The sequence below is a fragment of the Chiloscyllium punctatum genome, chromosome 19 (genome assembly GCF_047496795.1).
Source record: "Chiloscyllium punctatum isolate Juve2018m chromosome 19, sChiPun1.3, whole genome shotgun sequence".
Lineage (NCBI taxonomy): Eukaryota > Metazoa > Chordata > Chondrichthyes > Orectolobiformes > Hemiscylliidae > Chiloscyllium > Chiloscyllium punctatum.
In genome coordinates this window covers 26,378,875-26,398,816 of record NC_092757.1, presented here as the reverse complement: position 1 = coordinate 26,398,816, position 19,942 = coordinate 26,378,875, and positions in this window count along the sequence as shown.

The window sequence follows — 19,942 nt, the reverse complement described above, 5'->3', positions numbered from 1 at the left end:
ACTACCCAGGGCTCTAACATTAACTGTACAAGTCTCGCCCTGGTTTGTTTTACAAAAATGTAACACTTCACATTTATTTATTTAAACTCCATCTGCTATTCTTCAGCGCACTACCCCGGCAGTACTGTACATCCTGTTGTATCGCAGATAACCTTCTTCAACTTTACCACCAATTTCAGTGTCACCCAAAACCCTTACTTGACAGGAAACCAATATACCCATCCAAACCATTTATCCAAATGACAAACAACAGGGGACCCACTCCACCGCTGGTCACATGCCTCCAGTCAGAAAAAACAACGTGTCTCCCATCACCCTCGGTATCTACCATCAAGCCCAATTTTCTGTCCGGTTGACTAGCTCCTCCTGAACTCCATATCCTTTTACACTGATCTGAGCTTATTACCCAGTTTTCATACGACACGTAGAACACAGAACATTACAGAACAAGACCCTTCGGCCATGATGACATGCCAATCTTTTGTCCAACTGTATAATCAAAACAAAAGTGGCAGATAGAGATTAATTCTGATAAATGCAAGGTGCTGCATTTTGGGAAAGCAAATCTTAGCAGGACTTATCCACTTAATGGTAAGGTCCGAGGGAGTGTTGCTGAACAACGAGACCTTGGGGGGCAGGTTCATAGCACCTTGAAAGTGGAGTCGCAGGTAGGTAGGATAGTGAAGAATGCATTTGGTATGCTTTCCTTTATTGGTCAAAGTATTGAGTACAGGAGTTGGGAGGTCATGTTGCGACTGTACAGCACATTGGTTAGGCCAATGTTGGAATACTGTGTGCAATTTTCGTCTCCTTACTATCGGAAAGATGTTGGGAAACTTGGAGAAACCAGGGAGAGGCTGAACAGGCTGGAGCTTTTTTCCTTGGAGCATCGGAGGCTGAGGGGTGACCTTAGAGGTTTACAAAATTATGAGGGGCATGGATAGAGTAAATAGACAAAGTATTTTCCCTGGGGTTGGGGAGTCTGGAACTAGAGGGCATAGGTTTAGGGCGAGAGGGGGAAAATATAAAAGAGACATAAGGGGCAACTTTTTCACACAGAGGGTGGTATGGGTATGGAATGAGCTGTCAGAGGAAGTGGTGGAGTTTGGTACAATTGCAACATTTAAGAGGTACTTGGATGGGTATATCAATAGGAAGGGTTTGGAGGGATATGGACTGGGTGCTGGCAGCTGGAATTAGATTGGGTTGGGATATCAGGTCAGCATGGACGGGTTGGATTGAAGGGATTGTTTCCATGCTGTACATCTCTATGACTCTAACTTCCATACCCTTCATTTTATTATCATCCATGTGCCTATCCAGAAGTACATTAAATGTCCCAAATGCATCTAATTTTACTACCACCGCTGGCAATGCATTACACTCAGCCACCACTCTATATGTAATGAACCTACCTCTGAAATCTCCCCTTAACCATCTGCTAATCACCTGAAAATCATACCCCCTTGTAATAGTTATTTATGTCAAAGTAAAAATCTCTCTGTTCACTCTATCTATGTCTCTCATCACCTTGTTCACCTCTGCCAAGTCACCCCTGACCCTTCTTCACTCAAATGAGAAAAGCCTTAGCTCCCTCAACCTTTCTTCATACGACACGCTCTCCAGTACAGGCAGCATCCTGGTAAATCTCCTCCTTAACCTCTCGAAAGCTTCCACATCCTTCCTATAATGAAGGGACCAGAACTGAACACAATATTCCAAGTGGTGTCTAACCAGATCTCTATAGAGCTGCAGCATAACCTCACAGCTTTAAAACTCAATCCCCAAACTAATGAACTCCCACACAATATATTCCTTCTTAACAAGCCTATCAGCTTGGGTGCCTAATTTGAGGGATCTATGGACTTGGGACCCAAGATCCCTCCGTTCCTCCACACTGCCAAAGATCCTGCCTTTAACCCTGTATTCTGCATTCAAATTCAATATTCAACATGGATGACTTCACACTTTTCCAGATTGAAGTCTATCTGCCGTTTCTCAGCCCAGCTCTGCATCCTGTCATTGTTCCGTTGGAACCTACAACTGACCTCCACAGTATCCACCACTCCACCAACCTTCGTGTCATTGGCAAACTGACTAAACAACTCTTCCACACACACATTCAACTTATTCATAAAAACACAAAGAGGAGAGGTCCTGTAACCACTCCCTGCAGAAAACCACTGGTCACGGAGCTCCAGTGTGAATTGTTTCCATCTATCATCACTCACTGTCTTCTATGGACCAGTAATCCTGTATCCAGACAGACAGGTTTCCCTGTATCCCATGCCTCCGTATATTCTGAATGAGCCATACAGGTGATTTGTCACATTCTTAAAAGATACAATAAGATTTGTAAGGCATGACCTGCCCCTTACAAAACCAGGCTGACTATCTCGAATCAAACTATGCTTTCCCAAGGAGTAATAAATCCAGTCTCTCGGAGTCCTCTCCAATAATCTGCACACCACAGACATAAGACTGACAGGTGTGCAATTCCCAGGATTATCCCTATTCCCTTTCTGAACAAGGGAATAATATTTTCCTGCCTCCAATCATTTGGTCCGACTCCAGTGGACAGTGAGGGTGCAAAGGTCATCACCAGGTGCGCAGCAATCCATTCCCTCGCTTCATGTAGTAACTTTGGACGCATCCGGTCTGGTTCAGCGACTTATCTATCCTTATCTTTTACAAAATTCTCAGCACATCCTCCTTCTTAACATCCACCTGTACAGGTATAACAGCCTGTTTCACGCTGTCCTCACAAAAGACAAGACCCTTCTCAGCAGTGAATACTGAGGCATAGTATCCATTAAGGACCTCCCCTACCTCCTGTGACTCCAGGCACAAGTTCGTTCCACTATCCCAGATTGGCCTTATCCTCACTCTGAACATCCTCTTGTTCCTCCCATAAGTGGAGAATGTCTCACGGCTTTCCTTAATCCTTCCCAACAAAGCTTTATCATACCCCTTCCAGTTGCCCTAAGTCCATTCCTCGATTCCTTCCTGGTACCTTCAGAAAATCCCTACAGTGTTGGCCCAACAACTCCATATCAAACATCCAAACAGTATCCAAACCAGCCCCATTTCCCCACCCGATTACTCTCCATTTGCCCTGACTAATGCACAACACCTACACATCTGTGAACAGTATGGGTAATTTAACATGGCTGAGTTACCTAATCTGCACATCTTTGGGCTGTGGGGGGAAACCAGAGCACCTACAGGAAACCCATGCAGACACGGGGAGAATGTACAACTCCACACAGACAGTCGTCTGAGGCTGTAATCGAAATGGAGTCCTTAGTGCTATGAGGTAGCAGTGCTACCCAGTGAGACACCGTGCCAATCAATGGAACTCTCTGGAGCCCTGTCTGATCCTTGCTTCCTCAACCTTAAGTAAGCTTCCTTCTTCGTCTTGACTAGATGCTAAAGTCCACGTGGACAATGTTGACTGCTCTGCCTTCATCTATCTTTGGCCACCTCCTCGAAGAGTCAATCCGGTTTGTGAAACATGGTTTTCCATTCACAAAGCCATGCTGACGATCTAGAATCAGCCCTTGCCTTTGTAAATATAAAGGAGCTCCTTTGTCTCAATCTCCTCCAACTACTTACCCACCACTGGGCTCACTGGGTTGTAATTTCCTGGCTTGTCCCTGCAGCCCTTAAGTGTTGGAACAGCATTAGCCACCCTCCAGTCTCCAGCACCTCACTGTCCTCGGTGGATAATATAAATATCTGTTATGGACACTGCATTCTCTTCCCTAGCTTCCCACAATATTCTAGGATTGACCTAATGAGCTACTGAAGATTGATCTATCTTTATTTGTTTTAGGATTCCAGCACTTTCTCTTCTCTGGTGAGGATTCTTTCCAAGGCTTCACTATTTGTTTCCCCAAGTTCCCGAGCTTCCATGCCTTTCTCCACAGTAAATACTGACAAGATTATTTTGTCTAATATCTCACCCATCTCCTCTGGTTCCACACATTGGTGACCTTATTGATCTTTAAGCGGGCCTATTCTCTACCAAGTTACACTTTAGCCCTTATTGAAACTTGTGTAAAGGCTTCTGATAATTCAAATACACCATATCCCCTATACCACTACACCCCTCCTACACCACTTACAATTCTGCCATTTATATTCACACCAACAAATTAAATCCAACAGGCTCAAAAACAAATTATATTTTATCAAATGTGTTTCTAAGTGGCCAGTTATTGTATATTGACATCTCCTTGCTAACAATGTCAGTATGCTTCCCTCGTACTGTCAGGCTAACACTATGTGGTTTCAGACTGACAGCAGAAAGGGTTGAGGGAGTTCTTGTTTATCAATCTGAAAAATGTAGCTTACAGTGTCAGCAGGTAATAGAGAAGGCAAATCAAATGCTGGCATTTATTACAAAGGGAATGGAGTCTAAAAATAGGGAGGTCTAGCTAAAACTATGCAAGGTACATGTCAGACCACCACCTAGAATACTATGAACAGTGTGAGTGCCCGAAGGAAAGATACTGTCACATTGGAGGCAGGTCACAGAAGGGTCACTCGGCTGATCCTGGGAATGCAGGGATTTTCTATTGAAAAGAGGTGGAGTAGATTGAGATTGAACCCATTGAAATTGAGAAAATGAGAGAGAAATTGAATGAAACGTGCAAAATTCTGAGGGGGTCAAATTCGGAAGTTAGAAAATAGCACAGTACAGCACAGAAACAGGCTCTTCAGCCCACCATGTCTGTGCTGTTCATGATGCTATTCTAACTCATACTATCGGCCTGCACATGGTCCATATCCCTCTGTTCTCTGCCAGTTCACGTTTCTGTCTAAATGCCACTTCAAAACTTTACTCACACTTCTGTTTCTTTGACCTCCAATGATAACATGCACTCACACTGTTTAAAAAAATCTTGACTTCCACATCTCGTTTAAACTTACTCTTTCTCACCTTAATCCTCTGCATGCTAGCATATGAATCTTACACATTGGAAAAGGATTGCACCTACCCACATTATCTATCCCTCTTCAAAAGTTATATCCCTGTACCTGGTCACCTGTCAGCCTCTTATTCTCTCGCAAAACAATCCAACTTTGTTTAATTTCCTCTTACACCTAACACACCCTTAAAAACCCTAACACAGACAACGTGCTAATGAACCCCTTTTGCACCTTCTCCAAAGCTTCCCATCCTCCCTATTGTGTGGAGATGAGAACTGCACACAGTACTCCAAGTGTGGCCAAACAAACGTTTTATACAATTACAACATCAGATGCAACTCGCTATACCCAACGTTGTGACCGATGAAGGCCAGTGTTCCATTTGCTTTATTTCCAATCCGAATCACTTCTGTTGCCATTTTCAGGGATTTACTGACTTGCACCAACATTCTTCTGTACATTAATGTCCCTCAGTATCCTAACTTTCTTCTTGACTTTGACATGACCTCACACTTGTCCAGATTAAACTTAATTTGAAATTTCTCTGCACATCTTTCCAACTGATCTGTAACCTCCTGCAACCTTGGATCTCCTTGCTCATTCACCCCAACTCCACTAATTTTCATGTCATCTGCAATAATTATCTTTGTCACTGCCGTTCGTTTCAATTGTGTGAGAATCTGTAACCAGAGGGCATAAAATTCCAGCAAGGCTCACCCATTCAAGATAGAGATGAGGAGGAATATCTTCACTCAGAGGATTCTGTGGGAATTCCTGACTGCAGGGGGCTGTGGAGGCTGCGTCCTTAAGAATATTTACAGCAGGGATGGTCAGACGTTAGTTAAACATGGAAACAAGAGTTTTTTTTGTGGAAAAGGCAGGTAAATAGAGTAGAGGATCATCAGATCAACCATGATCTGACTGATGGGCAGAGCATTGTCAATGGGCCAAATGGCCTAATTCTGCTCCTACATCTCATGGTCTGAACTCAAACTCAATATGTCCTGCCTAACATTATGGGTCTCTGATCACAAAACTCATTTATAATGGGATTATTGGATATTTATTATTACACAGCATTTGATCTACAAAATACAATTTTGTTGATGGTTCCTTAATATGATGTTATAGAAAACCATCTCAGGATTCCATCCATTGCAGCCCTGCTACTCATTAGTTATCCAATCGGGATAGAGTCCACCTTCACACACAGTTACTGTACTGTCTTTGCTACAAGTGCATTCAGTATCCTGACTGCAATCACATTTACATTACCATCACTGGTTGGTGCATATAAAATAATTCCTGCTCACCATTGCTGCTGCTTGCTTATTCTCAGCTCCACCCAACTGGACTCCAACTTTTGATCTTCAGATCAACGTAACTGTCTCATCAATGCATTACCGTCATCCTTTCTTTACAACTTGATTTTTTGCCTAGTCTGATCTTGGGACTAGATTGGGTGGGGATATCTGGTCGGCATGGATGTGTTGGACTGAAGGATCTGTTTCCATGCTGTACATCTCATTGACTGTATGACTCTATCCCAACAATCCTTCAATATTCCCTTCCCAGCTACGGTCATTATGCATCTACATCTCCGGATGACAGTTCCATCATATCAGTTCACTGTCATTCCATCTGCCTAATGGCGAATGCAGGGAGTCATTCCTCAGTAGTGGCGAGTTGAACGGATGGGTAGAGGTTACAGAGATAGGGAGGCTTACAGTGGCTCGACGATGTTTGAGTTAAACAGAGTTACATCTGGTCAAGAATGTCAGTGGGAGAAAGGGGTTTGAGGATTGGAGGAATTTACAGAGATAGAGGGAGCTGGATTAGATTCTGGAGATAGGGATAGGGATGGATGTAGGGAGAGGCAGGCAGCGTGAGAGGCACAGACTGGGGGTGTTTCAGGTAGGAGAGTATTGTATATACTGACAGAGGTAAGGAAGGTTGTAGTGACGGAAGATGCTTACAGATGTAAGGCAATTTCTAGGTTCTGGAGGCTACATGGATAGGAAGGCAATGCAGAATGTCAGGTTGCTGGGTTGGAGACAGTTACACAGATGGGGAGGGTTGCACAAACTGAAAGACGTTCCTGTGGCTGTGGTCGGGAGGGGTGTGGGAGGTGGGAACGAGAGTGAAATTTAAAACAATTTAGAACAAAGATTTGGAGAAGGATAAGGATATTACAAATTTTTCACAGGAGGGGCTGTAGGAGCTGGAGAAGATTACCTAGGTAGGGACCAATGGAAAGGTTAAAGATAAATACATTGACATGAGGAGGGGTGGTATTGGTAGGAGGAGCTCACGGTGATAGACAGGACTGTCAGGGTTTACAGGGATGAAGGTATTTAGTATCTACTGGAGAAATTTAGGGATTAGGGTGTTAAGGGTTAGAGAAACTGACAGAGAAATCATTGTGTGGACTCGAGAAAAATCCAAACAGAGGAAGGATTACTGGAATTGGAGGATATTACATAGATCACTAATATAGCATGTGCCAGGTTGATGCTTGGGACCTCCTGTGCTGTCTCAGGGAGGACTGGTACAGCAGTGGTGAGAGCAGGACCCTCACAAGATGGTGGGAATGAAGCCAAGGATGTTGCTGTTCCTTGCCCAGCATTGTATCTGCGTCCTGTCTTCCAGGTCTGAATACAGAAGGCTACTAACTCCACCCTGTGCTGTTTACTGTGAGTGATCTTACCGGCTACAGGATTTACTGAAGGCTCCAGATCTCCCTCTCCATCTCCATCTCTCTCTGGCTGACCAAGCATCTTCAGTGAGCTGATGGATGAGACAGGAGTTAGGAATATCCTGATTACCTGCATGAGACAGAGAAATAGACAGAATGGGAAATTAGACTAATGCAGTGAGGATAACTTATGTAGAGTGGCAGAGAGTCCAGCAGAGATCACGAAAATCCCAGTCTCCATCCATGGCCTGTGCTGCTGCATCTCTCTGGAGTGGACAATTCTGTTGACTCAGGATCTCAGACCAGCAATAAGATCAGAAACGCTGACAGAGGCAGCAAATAGACCCACGCAGCGAGGGATACCACATGGAGATATACTGAATGATATCACCAGAGTGTAGGAAGGTGTCTGAAGATGTGGTTCTGATTCAGTGGCAACTGCTACCAGTACTCAAGGAGAAGTCAGCCATTATAGTGGGATGGGCTCCACTGGTACGGTGCTGGGGCCAATGTCCTTGTCAATCATATGACCAGGATTATGCAGAGTGCTTTAAACTGACACAGATGAAGAGGGACACGGCTTAGGTGCAAAGAAATTCCCAAGTCCAAAGAGAAAGTCTGAAATATTGGAACACCATGGAGATGTGGCTAAAGACAAACAGAAAGAAACAGGAAGGGACTGAGTTTAACTGAAATTGTACATCAGCAAATAGTTTTGTGACAGGAACTTGTGATAAAAAGGTAAATTACTGTTTCTTAATTTGAATGCATGAAGTATTTGCAATTTGGAATATACACGTGTGACTTGTAATTTCTATCTAATCACCATCAGGGAGACGTGGTCACTGGGTGAACAAAAATGTGAGTCATTAATATTAGAGGTCATACAATTGTGGAAAGCCAGACAGAATGGGAAGCAGGATGAGGAACTCCCATAGTTAGGGAAAACAATGGTATTATCAAGCAATAGGAAACCAAATTCTGGATAATAAGGATCAGAGCACAGGACTGGAAGGGCAGTGTTAAGGTCCCTTTACAACATTACATTATTTGACACTGCAAAAAATAGGGAATTATTTGATTTTGTAACAAGGGCACTGGGATAATTGTGAAGGAATTCAATCTTCCTATTTCATTGGCAATGGGTCACAGACGAGGCTGACTCTCTCCCACTCGCAGGGGGAGTCTGCACAGACCCATGTTGCCTTCCACAGACTCTGTTACATTTGTAGCAGAAGGTGGCCGTGGGAAGGGGATGGGTGGGGCGTTGGTGTGACAGCGAGTTCCTTGTGCAGTTTTCTCCTGGATTCCTATTTTCCCCACAGCAAGTCTCGAGGTGCTCGACACCTTCCCAGTGCTCCTCCCCCACTTCGGACTGTCTTGGCCCAGTAAATCCCAGGAGTTATCAGATTTGATTAAGAAATAAAAAAACTAGCAATTCTGAAGAAGCCAAAATTTAGAAATGTGGATGCATTTGTTAAAGAGATCGCTAGGGAGTCTCCTAGTAGGAGAGGTGCAGTAAGAAGAGGAAACGTTGCCTGCGTTTAATCAGATGATAGGAACAGGGAGAATTGAAGATGCTGGTGGTGGTGAGAGTGTTACAGAGAGGGGCAAAGGCCTGAACAATGTTACAAAGCCAGAATAGCTGCAGCTAGAGGTGTTTGCAAAGGTAGGGATGGACATATGTATTTTCATTGATTCATTCATGGCCTGAGGCTGTCACTGGATGGGCCAGCATACACTGCCCCGCTGCTAATTGCATAGAGGCAGCTCAGTCAGCCATATCGATGTGGGTCTGGAGTCACATGTGAGCCAAACCAGGTAAGAATGTCAGATGTCCATCCCTAAAGAACATACGTGAACAAGTTGAGTTTATCCAGATAATCAACAATGCTTGTATGGTGATCTCACTAATGTCCTTTACAGATACAACCTGACATCCCAACTTCTTCTCTCAATGCTGTGACCAATGAAGGTAACTATCCCAAACGCCTGCTTAACCAGCCTGTTTACCTGCAATGCTACTTTCAAAGAACTGTATAACTGCATCCCTGGGTCACTGATTGACAACACTACCCAGGGTCCTAACATTAACTGTACAACTCCAGCCTGGTCTGCTTTACCAGAATGCAACACTGTGCATTTCTCCACCTGCTATTCCTCAACTCACTGACCCAGCAGTACTGTTGATCCCATTGAACTCTTGGTTAACCCTTTTCATTGCCCACTTTACCACCAATTTCATTGTCACTCACAAACTTACTAACCATGGCTCCTTTATTATCATTCAAACCATTTATATAAATGATGCACAACGGTGGAACCAGCATCGAACCCAATGGCACACCGTTGGTCACACCCCTGCAGTTTGAACTGCAAACCTCTATGAACACACTGTCTCCTACCATCAATCTAATTTTGTATCCAGTGGGTGAGTGTTCCCTGGTTATGTGTGATCTACACTTATTAACCAGTCTGCCATGCAGACCCTTGTCAAAGGCCTTGCTAAAGTTAATGTGGACATTATGTATTGGTCTGCTTTGATCTGTCACTTGTCTACCTCTACAATCAGGTTTGAGGCATGATTTCCCATACGCAAAGCCATGCTGACTATCGTTAACCAGTCCTTGCCTTTTCAATGTATGATGATGCTTTCTCTCAGAATCACCTCCAACAACTTACCCACCTCTACCATCTGTCTCACTGGTCTGCAGTGGCTGTCGATGACACAAAAAACTCTGCGAGGGACCCGACAGTTTCCTCGTTAGCTTCTCACTGGGCACTGAGATACATCTGACCATGTCCCGAGGTTTTATCTAACTTTTTGCATTTTTAGCCATCCAGCACCTCCTGTTCTCCAATGTAAACTCTGTTCAAGGCATCACTATGTATTTTCCCAAGGTCGCGATCTTCCATGTCTTTTCCAAAACTAAATCCAAAAGCAAAATATTTGTTCAGTATCTCACCCATCAGCAGTGATTCCACACAGACGGCCTCGTTGACTTTTCAGGGGCCCTATTCTCTCCCAAGTTAATTTTTAGCCCTTGTTGAATCTTGTCAAAATGCTTCTGAAATTTCAAATAACCCTCGACCGCTATTAGCCTCCCCCAGCCTTAACTATTCTGCCATTTATGGTCACACCAAAATATAGAATGCAACAAATTCAAAAATATTCGCTTTTTATAAAAATCATGCGTCTCCCACTGTTTCTAAGTGTCCAGTTATCATTTTTTGTCATATCGTTTCTAACACATTCCAGTACGTTCCCGACTTACTGTCAGACTAACACCGTTTGGTTTCAGACTGACTGCACAAAGGATTTTGGGAATCCTTGTGGATCAATCTGTAAAAGGGAGCTTACAGGATCAGCAGGTAATCGAGAAGGCAAATCAAATGCTGCCATTCATTACAAAGGGAATGCACTCTAAACAGAGGGAGATCTTGCTAAAACGATGCAAGGTACAGATCAGACCACATCTAGGATTATAATGACTAGTATGCGTGCTTTAAGGAAAGACATTCTTGCATTGGAGTCAGGCCAGGGAGGGTTCACTCAGCTGATCCTGGAGATGGCTGGGACAGGGAGAATTGAAGGTGCTGGAGATGGTGAGAGTGTTACAGAAGGGGCAAGGGCACATGGGCGATATCCCTCTATTCTCTGCCTGTTCATGTTTCTGTCTAAATGCCACTTCAAAACTTTGCTCTCATTGCCACCTCTCCAACCTCCCACCTCTCAGTAAAGAATACTGGCCTCAGTCATCTCACCTTAAGCCGAGGTGCACTAGTATTTGATATTTCTACATTGGAAGAAGGATTCCAACTGTCCACACTATTCACGCCTCTTCTAATGCTATATACCTGTGCCCAGTCACCCTTCAGTCTCCGATACTCTCGCAAAACAATCCAACTGCGTCCAACCTCCTTACAAGTAAACACATTCTCGTCCAGGCAGCATTCTGCCAACCCTTTGTTGCCACCTCCCCAAAGCCTCCACATCCTTCCTGTAGTATGGCGATGAGAACGACACGAAACCTTCCAAACAATGTTGCAAAGCCAGAATTGCTGCAGCTAGAGCTGTTTGCAAAGGTAGGGGAGGACAAATGTATTTTCATTGATTCATTCATGGCCTGAGGATGTCACCGGTTGGATCAGCATACGTTGCCCTCCTGCTAATTGCCCAGAGGCAACTCAGAGTCAGCCATATTACTATGGGTCTGGAGTCACATGTAGGCAAGACCAGGTAAGAATGTCAGATGCCCTTCCCTAAAGGTCATATGTGAACAAGGTGAGTTTTTCCAGATAATCAACAATGCTTATATGGTGACCTCATGAATGTCTGGTACCGATACAATCTGACATCGCAACTCCTGCTCTCAATGCTGTGACCAATGAAACTAACTTCATCAGCCTATCTACCTGTGACGCTACTTTCAAAGAACTGTGTACCTGCATCCCTGGGTCACTGATTGACAACACTACCCAGGGTCCTAACATTTACTGTACAAGTCCAGCCCTGGTCTGCTTTACCAGAATGCAACACTGCATTTCTCCACCTGCTATTCCTAACCTCACTGACCCAGCAGTACTGTTGATCCCATTGAACTCTTGGATAACTCTCTTCACTGTCCACTTTACTATTAATTTCAGTCTCACTGACACATTTGCTAACCATGACTCCTGTATTCTCACCCAAATTGTTTATATAAATGATGCACAACAGTGACCCAGCACCGAACCCCACGGCACACCATTGGTCACAGGCCTGCAGTTTGAACAGCAAACCTCTATGAACATGCTCTGTCTCCTATTGTCAATCCAATTTTGTATCCAGTTGTTGAGTGCTCCCTAGTTGTGTGTGATCTAAACTTATTTACCAGTCTGCCACGCAGACCCTTGTCAAAGGCCTTGCTAAAGTTAATGTGGACATCATGTATTGGTCTGCTTTGATCTGTCACTTGTCTACCTCTACACTCAGGTTTGAGGCATGATTTCCCAGACACAAAGGCATGCTGACTATCGTTTATCTGTCCTTGCCTTTCCATATTCATGATGATCCTTTCTCTCAGAATGACCTCCAACAAGTTACCCACTTCTACCATCAGTCTCACTTTCTGCAGTGGCTGTCAATGACAAAAACATCTCTGCGAGGGACCCAGTTGTTTCCTCGCTACCTTCTCAGTAGATACTGGAATACATCTGACCATGTCCCAAGGTTTTATCTAACGTCTTGCATTTTTAGACATCCAGCACCTCCTGTTCTCTAATGTGAACTCTGTTCAAGACATCACTATGTATTTTCTCACGGTCCCGAGCGTCCATCTCTTTCTCCAAAGTAAATCCTAACGATTCCACATGGACAGCCTCATTGACCTTTCAGGGGCCCTATTCTCTCTCTCACTAGTTCTTAGCCCTTGTTGAAACTTGTCAAAATGCTTCTGAAATTTCAAATATCCCCCTAGCACTACTAGTCTCCCCCAGCCTTAACTATTCTGCCATTTATTCCTCTAACTATCCCTGATCATTACATGCCTTTCCAAATGCCGTCTGCAAAATACTAAGCAAACTGCTTACCTTTTCATCTGAATCACAGATATAAATTACACACAGACATCACAGCACTGATCCTTGTGAAACAACATTGGCCACAGACGTCCAAACTGAAATTGGCCACTCTACATGCCTCTATCTGCTATCACCAAAAAAAATTGTATCCAACTTACCAACGAGCGTGGATTGTGATTTGATCTTCCAGATCTCCCTTGCTATTTGGAAGCTGTCCATTCAAAAATGACTCTATATTTTCATACCCAGATTAAATTGACTGTCTTACTAATGCACTGACTGCATCCTTTCTTCACAACAAAACGGGACCTTGTTTGCTTTTTTGCTGATCCTGCCTAAATCCCTACAACCCCTCAATAATCACATTGCTGTCATGGTCATGCTACAGCCACACCTCTACAATAACAGTTCGATCATATCTGTTCCCTTCAGTTAATGCTGTCATTCCATCTGCCTTGTTGCAAATGCATTGCGCGTGTCACCGAGAGAGGGCCTTTGAGGGATAGATAGAGGTCATAGAGTGGGAGAGATGTTTGGGGGCACAACAATGTTGCAGGGTTAAACATAGTTGCAGTTGCTACAGAATGTTCACAGGAGAAAACATTTTATTATTTGGAGGAGGTTAGAGAGATAAAGCGTCTTTGATTAGACTTAGAGAAAGGCATGTATGTAGGGCTGTGGATCGTTACATGAGAATATCACAGTGATAGGGAGGATGGTATGGACTGGAGAATATTACAGCGAAAGGGAGGGTGGTGTGGACTGGAGAATGTTGCAAGCACATGGAAATGATATAGACTGGAGAACGTTGCACGGATAGGGAGGAAGTTGTAGACTGGTTAAAGATAGAAGGAGAGATGATTTTATGCACTGGAAGGTATGTCGGAGAGTGTGAGTGGTGTGCATGCTGCAAAATACGACAGGAATAGGGAAGCTTGTAGAGACTAGAGGAGAGAGTCATAGAGAGGCTTGAGAGAGACCAGATTCACTTATGAGCATAGGATGTGCTACAGTGAGCAGAGCCTTTTGCAGATATAAACGAGGATACAATGGTCACAAAGCAGTCACACCCATACACAGGTATATATGAACTGAAGAAATTGAAGAGATTACACAGACTGAGTGTAGTGTGCAGTGGAGTAGATTAAACTGATAGGGATGGTTTTAGAGACTCAACAACGTTAGGAAATAATGGGGGTTGCAATGCTGATAGCAGGTTTCAGCAAGGTACAGGATATAGACCTGAGGGAGCTTTCACAGATAGCGATGGCTTTCGGGTCTGGTGAGGGCTGCACAGTACAGGGAATTGTAGTGGCAGGATGCATTTACACAAATAGGGAGTTTATTAGTGGTCAGTAGAATTCACAATAACGGGTCTGCAGGACACGACACAAATCAGAAGGGTTGTAACAACTTGATGGCGAACACAGGCAGAATAGTTTATGGGGATTGGAGCAGCTCACCATGACAGAGAGATGCATGGAGACTGGAGATGTTGCAGAAAGATTGCTACATTTAATTCTATAGAACTCACATAAGTCTGTCCTGGTTCTTTCTTTATGTTTCTGAACCGCTGTCGATACGCTTCTGGTACTAATCCATAAGCACTTAAAATAGCCTGTTTGACATGTGCATAATCTCTTGACTACTCATGAGACAGCGCTGCAAATACCTCACTGGCTCTGCCTAACAGCTTAGGCTGAACTAGCATTACCCACAAGACCTCAGGCCACTCCATCTGTCTATCCAATTTTTCAAATGAAGTACAGAGGTCCTTGAAAGTAAAGTGACAGGTCGATAGGATAGCAACGAAGGCACTTGGTATGCATTCCTTTATTGGTCCGAGTATGGAGTACAAGAGTTGGGAGGTCATGTTGCGGCTGTAAAGGACATTGGTTAGACCACTTTTGGAATACCGTGTGCAATTCTGGTCTCCTTCCTATCGGAAGGATGTCGTGAAATGTAAAGGTTCAGAAATGATTTACAAGGATGTTGCCAAGGTTGGAGTATTTGAGCTCTAAGGAGAGGCTAAACAGGCTGGGGCTGTTTTCCCTGGAGCGTCGGAGGCTGAAGGGAGTCCTTATAGAGGTTTACAAAATATTGAGGGGCATGGATAGGATAAATAGTCAAAGTCTTTTCCCTTGGGTCGGTGAGTCCAGAAAAATAGGGCATAGGGTTAGGGTGAGAGGAGACATGTATAAAAGAGAGCTAAGGGACAAATATTTAACACAGAGGGTGGTACGCATTTGGAATGAGCTGCCAGAGGAAGTGGAGGAGGCTGGTACAATTGCAACAGTTGAAAGGAATCTGGTTGGGTATATGAATAGGAAGGGTTTAAAAGGGAGATGGGCCGGGTTCTGGTTGGTGCGACTGGATTGTCATGGACAAGTTGGACCGGAGGTTATGTTTCCATGCTGTACATCTCTATGATTCTCTGACTCTCATTGCCGAAGTTTCAAATCACTGCAGGCAATCAGTGATCGAGATAGAATTGTAAGGTCTTTTGGAGGTTACACAGTTCGGGAGGATTGTAAGGACTTGATGATGTTGTATATGGATGTAGGGTTGTCGAGACTGAAGGTGGGAACAGAAATAGAGAGAACCGCAGGGGATCACAGAGATCTGGAGGTTCGTGGTCTCTGGTGGAAGTTCCACGTAGAGGGATGTTTTGTGGAATTGCAGGACCTTGGACAGATAGGCAGATTTGAAGGGGCTGGAGGGGTTTACAGATGCATGGAGAAATTTAGTGACTGGAGCATACAGAGATGGTGAGGGCTGTAGGAGATACAATAATTTAGAACGACTGTAGAAGCTGGAGGGGTTCAAATGACAAGGAGGATTGTACCATTGTGAGGAGTTTACAGAGGTAGGGAGGTTGGAGCATTCTCAGTAATTACTGGTTTGGAGCACTGTCCAGACAGGGGGGAGTTTTCAGAATTAGGGGTCGAGCAAAAGGAAACATTTGCAGAAAATCAAGGAACATAAATGTCACTTCGGTGCTGTGCCCCTGACGGTCATCAGGAGGACAGTTGTCCTCATTAAAATGTACAGGTCTTCAGGGGATTGGACAGGGTGGATGCTGAAAGGATGTTTCCTTCCACTTATGGGAGAGAGACAAAAAAGCAGACTCTGTTTGACAAAGGTGGAGAAGGGGAGTTGTATTTTTCTTCCAGTGGCCCAAAACTACGTAAGGTTTGTTCCCACACAGCTCAAAGGAATGCAATGCGACAACATTGGTCATTTAAAATTGCAGGAGATACGAGACCAAGGCCAGGTTGGAAGGGCTGGAGGGAGTGAAAGAGAAGGGAGATGTTCAACAGCTGGAAGGTTTTCCAGGGAGTGGACACTATCAGGACTAGAGAACATGACACGCTCACTCATGAGAAGGAGATAACGATATGGCACAAGGTCAAACACAGCAGGAGGAACCCAAGCTCCATACCGGTCATTTACTGAGGGAGCTGCTCTCACCCAGTCTGTTGCCAATCCCCATATATAAACACAGTCTAGATTAGAGTGGAAAAGCTCAGCAGGTCAAGCAGCATCCGAGGAGTGGGAGCATCGACATCGATCAAAACGTCGATTTTCCCTTTGCTCGGATATTGCCTGACCTGCTGTGCTTTTCCTGCACCACCCTAATCGAGACTCTGATCTCCAGCATCTGCAATTCTCACTTTTGCCACATACAATCAGCATGAAGTTTCCTAGTTCCTGATGCTCAGGGCCCAGTGCACTCACCCTTGAAACAGTCGGTGAAGTATTTACACAGTTATACGTCCTCCAGAAACACTGTGTCCTAGGCGACATGAACTGGTAAATTCACACTTTACCAAGCAAAGACCATCTGCACTCAGATTCCCTGGTGATACAACCCTCCGAGTGAAAGTCTGCAAAGAACAACAGAATCCACGAATCCCCATCATATTGATCAGGGTCAATGACAGAGTTTCATTCTTTTAAAAATGACAACTCCTCAATTCCTGCATCTCTCAAAACTCTATTTAAAAATATTAAAATAAAGAATATTCCAAATGAAGGCTCTGATGAGGTGAACTCTGGTCAGTCCTGTATATCTGGATGTTACCAGATGCACGGAGAGTGCTTTCTACCAGAGCAGCACCAGGTCAGTGTCAGGCACACAGACAGAACGGGCAAATAGATTCACACCTGAATTCACATCTCCCAGCTTGGGAATCTGAAGCTGTGCTCACCATTCCGGTAGAGATCTCTAGAAACAAGACATCAGAGCCAGAAGACTGGAGGTTGGCTATCGTGTTGCTACTATTTAAGGAAGGCAGTAAGAAAAAGCCAGGAAACTATAGACTGGTGAGCCTGACATCGTTGGCAAGTTGTTGGAGGGAATCGTGAGGAACAGGATGTATATGCATTTGGAAAGGCAAGGACTGATTAGGGATAGTCAACATTGCTTTGGAGTGGAAAAGCATGTCTCACAAACTTGATTGAGATTTTTGAAGAAATAACAAAGAAGATTGATGAGGGCAGAGTGGCGGATGTGATCCATATGTACTTCAGTAAGGCGTTCAACAAGGTTCCCCATTGGAGATTGGTTAGCAAGGTTAGATCTCACAGAATACAAGGAGAACTAGCCAATTGGTATAGAACTGGCTCAAAGGTAGAAGACAGAGTGGTAGTGGAGGGTTGGTTTTCAAACTGAAGGCCTGTGACCAGTGGAGTGCCACAAGGATCGGTGCTGAGTACAATATTTTGCATGGTTTACATAAATGATTTGGATGGGAGTATAAGAGGTATAGTTAGTATGCTTGCAGATGACAACAAAATTGGAGGTGTCGTGGTCAGCGAAAGAGGTTACTTCCGATTACAATAGGATCATGATCAGATGGGCCAATGAGCTGAAACGTGGCAGATGGAGATTAATTCAGATACATGCGAGGTGCTGCATTTTGCGAAAGCAAATCTTTGTTGTACTTATACACTTAATGGTAAGGTTTGACGGTGTGTTTGGTATGCTTTCTTTTATTATTCAGAGTATTGAGTACAGGAGTTGGGAGGTCATGTTGTGGTTGTACAGGACATTAGTTAGGTCACGTTTGGAATACTGTGTGCAATTAAGGTCACCTTCCTCTCAGAAGGATGTTGTGAAACTTGAAAGGGTTCAGAAAAGATTTACTTGGATGTTGCCAGGATTGGAGGGTTTGAGCTATAGAGAGAGATACGCTCAATAGGCTGTGGCTGTTTTCACTGGAGCATCGAAGGCTGGGAGTTGACATTATAGAGCTTTATAAAATCATGAGGGGCATGAAGAGTCTAAAGAGACAAAGTCTTCACCCTTGGGAATGGGAGTCCAGAACTGGAGGGCACAGGTTTATGGTTAGAGGAGAGAGATATAAAAGAGACTTATGGGGCAATTATTTTCACGCAGAGGGTGGTACGTGTATGGAATGAGTTGCCAGAGGAAGTGGTGGGGGCTGATACAAAGATATCCGGATGGGTATATGAATAGGAAGGGTTTGCAAGAATATGGGCCAGATGCTTGTAGGTGGGACTAGATTGGGTTGGGATATCTGGTCGGCATGGACAGGTTGGACAGAAGGGTCTGTTTCTATGCTGTACATCTCATTGACTCTAAGATCGGCTGAATAGTCCAATCAAAGATGATCTGTGGTTTAAATCGTAACATCCTTCAGGCTCCACAACCATTTTTGATCCCATCCTGCAGGCTCTATGAATCCCACTCCCTCAAACCTTCTGCAGGACCTACATTAGTACCATGCTCCAGGTTCTGCAGCCCTTCCTAGTTCCGTAACATGGCCCGGTCTCTACAACTCTTCCTTCCTCTGCAATGTTCCCCAGAAAGGCACTGGAGGATGGTGGCATTTACACAGTTAAGGAGGGATATCGGGACTGGAGGACTTTGCAGGCATTAGGACTAGAGGGACTTGATGAGGTTTCACAGTTTCTGAGTGCTGTAGGCACTGTAGGAAGTTACAAAGATAGAGATGGTTTCAGATTGGAGGATTCTGCAGAAAAACTGTACATGGTTAAAGGCAGGATTCTTAACAGTGTGCACGAACAGAGGGATCCTGTATCCCTGAAGTTACCACCCAAGTTGAGAGGTGTTAAGAATGCGTATGGTGTGTTGGGTTTCATTAGCAGGTATGGCTAAGACCCTAAACAAGTTTTTTTTTCCCTCCAGAACTTACTGTGGACAAGAACTGGTGAACTCATGGAACAAGAGTAATACATTAGACCACAATTGGAGTACTATGCAATTCCAACCTACCTGCTATAGGAAGGATGTTGTGAAACTTGAAAGGGCTCAGAAAAGATTTACAAGATTTTGCCAGGGTTGTTGCTGAATAAGCTGGGGCTATTTTCCCTGGAACGTCGGAGACTGAGGGGTGACAGAAGTTTACATAAACATGAGTGGCATGGATTGGGTAAACATTCAAGGTCTTTTCCCAGGAGTTGAGGAGCCCAAAACTAGAGGACATAGGTTTAGGGTTAGAGGGCAAAGGTTTAAAAAGGGACTGAAGGGACAGCTTTTTCACGCACATGGTGATGTGTTTATGGAATAAGCCAAGAGAGAATGTAATGGAGACTGATACCTTTTAAATGTTGTAATTGTATCTGGATGGATATACGGATAGTCAGCGTTTAGCGGTACATGGGCCAAATGCTGGTAAATGTGATGAATTTACTTACATCTTCTAGTCAGCATGTGTGAGTTGGACCAAAGGGTCTGTTTCCATGCTGTACATCTCTATGACT